The following is a 2922-nucleotide window of genomic DNA, read 5'->3' on the forward strand; positions in this document are numbered from 1 at the left end:
CAACCACTTTTCTACCTTCTGTTTCTGTGACTTTGACTACTTTAGATACTCGTGTGATGGAATCACACAGTATTTGTTCTTTTGTGACTTGCTTATTTCACTTAACATAATGTCCCAAAGGTTCATTTGCCTTGTAACATGTGATGTGGTTTATCTGTTTTCAAGGCTCATGGTATTTACAGACCACATTTTCTTTATCTGTTCATCTGTTAATGGACTTGGGTTTCTCTTGGCTATTGTGAAAAAAAAAGGAGCAATAAATGTGAGTGTGCAAATATTTCTTTGAGATCCTTCTTTGAATTGTTTTGAAGAGAGAGTTGTGGAATCACATGCTAATTATATTTTTAATTTTGAGAAAATTCCAACTTGGTGTATGTCCATCTTACAAAAGAGCTTATGGTTTTATTATAGCTATGTGTAACCAAAATTATATATAACGATAATTTGGGGGGTTATATATAGTATCATATTGTATATATCATTTTGCCTTGGTCTTCTTTCAACATTCTGAGTTCAAGGTAATAAAATTTATATATGAGATCTCATTTAATTTTTGAATTATATATAATTTTGCATAGTGTGTATATATTGAAAATAACATAATATTTGTTGTTGGACTTTTTAAAATTATAATTTCACTGGATAATCAATTGTAGATGCTAAATTTTTCCATTCAAGGGCTTTGAAAAATTCTTTCATCTAATATACTTTATGTAGTTGCTATTGAAAATTATGCCATCATTTTAATAATGCTTTCTTTGTAGGTGATCATCTTCCTTGCTAACTGATTTTAAGATTGTCTTTTGCATTTTACCATTTCAAGAGGTGCAACTAGGTTCAGGTTAAAAAATGTCTATCCTCCTTGTGATTGCTTTTGATTTATTAATTGACAATATACATTCTTTATCAACTCAAGAACATAGAATTATCTTTTCAGTGTTGCATTTCCTCATCTTCTCTTGTCTCTACTCCTACAACCCTAAAGATATGTACATCTTACGTATTCTCTACGTCTTCATCTGCTCAGGCTGCTATACAAAATACCATAGACTAGGTGGTTTAGACAACATTATTTATTTATTTTGTTCTTTTTTAAAAATTCAATTTTAAAATATGCAATTACAGTTGATATTCAATATTATATTACTTTCATAGCGTAGAGGTTAGACATTTATATAACTTACAAAGTGATTCCCCTGGGGAGTCTTGCATTCACCTGATACCATGTTTAGTTAGTACAATATTAGAGGCCCGATGCATGAAATTCATGCAAGAGTAGGCCTTCCTTCCCCTGGCTACTGGCACCGGCTTCCCTCTGGCACCCAGGATCTGTGCTTCCCTCGTAGCCCCAGCTTTGTTTGGAAGGACATCTGGTCTAATAGCATATTATGCTTTTATTATTATAGATTATTGACTATATTCCCTGAGCTTCACTCTCTATCACCATGACTGATTTTTAAATGTCAATTTGTACCTCTTAATCCATTCACCTTTTTCACCTACCTCCAAAATCCCCCTCCCATCTGGCAACTATTTGTTTGTTCTCTGTATCCATGAATTTATCTCTGTTTTGTTTGTTCATTTATTTTGTTTCTTAGATTCCACATATAAGTTAAATCCTATGGCATTTGTCTTTCTCTGTCTGAATTATTTCACTTAGCATAATATGCTATAGGTCCATCCATGTTGTCGCAAATAGTAAGATTTCACTATTTTATGTTCAAGCAATATTCCATTGTATGTATGTACCACTTCTTTCTCTATTTGTCTTTTCATTGGAGCATTTAATCCATTTACATTTAAAGTAATTAATGATAGGTATATAGTTATTGCCATTTATTAGTTGTTTTCTGGTTTTTCTTGTAGTTCTCTTGTTCCTTTGTTATCCTCTTTCTCTCTTCTATTGAATGTAGTTGACTTTCTGTAGTGTTGTGCTTCAATTCCTTTTTATTTCTTATATGTCTCTTGTATATTTCTGGTTTGTGGTTATGATGTGCTTCAAATATATCAAGTTATGTTTATAGCAACCTATGGTCACTTAAATTTGAACACATTCTAAAACCACTATCATTTTTTATTCACCCTCTGCTTGTTTATGTGGTGTGTGTGTGTGTGTGTGTGTGTGTGTGTATCCCTTAATTTACTGCTGTATTTACATATGATCTTCCTACTCTTACATCTTTTTTAAAAATATATATTTTATTGATTTTTTTACAGAGAAGAAGGGAGAGGGATAGAGAGTTAGAAACATCGATGAGAAATATCGATCAGCTGCCTCCTGCACGCCCCGTACTGGGGATGTGTCTGCAACCAAGGTACATGCCCTTGACCGGAATCGAACCCGGGACCCTTCAGTCCACAGGCCGACGCTCTATCCACTGAGCAAACCAGTTAGGGCCCTACTCTTACATCTTAACCTTTGTACAAACTTTAATGTTGGTTGATCCACTGCTTTTATTATGTGTTTTCTTTTGTCAATGAGAATATATTCTTTGCGATATTTTCTTATTCATATTTTTATTTTCCTTCTTCTTCTTAAAGAAGTCCCTTTAACATTTCTTGTAATTCCTTCAGTATTTTCTTGGCTGGCATACTCTTTAACTTTCATTTGATTATCAACGGTAGCTTTACTGAGTATAGTAACCTTGGTTGAAGGTTCTTACTTTTCATCACTTTGAACATTTGTGCCAATGCCTTCTGACCTGCAAAGTTTCTGTTGGGAAATCAGCTAACAGTCTTATGGGAGGGAGTTCCATTTTACATAACAAACTGTTTGTCTCTTGCTGCTTTTCATATTCTCTCTTTGTCTTTAACTTTTGCCATTTTATTTACGAGGTTTCTTGGTGTGGGCCTCTTTGGGTTCACCTTTTAAAAAAATATATTTTTTTAATTGATTTCAGAGAGGAAGGGAGAGGAAGAGAG

Source organism: Myotis lucifugus, unplaced genomic scaffold (assembly GCF_000147115.1).
Source record: "Myotis lucifugus unplaced genomic scaffold, Myoluc2.0 scaffold_632, whole genome shotgun sequence".
NCBI classification, from domain to species: Eukaryota; Metazoa; Chordata; class Mammalia; order Chiroptera; family Vespertilionidae; genus Myotis; species Myotis lucifugus.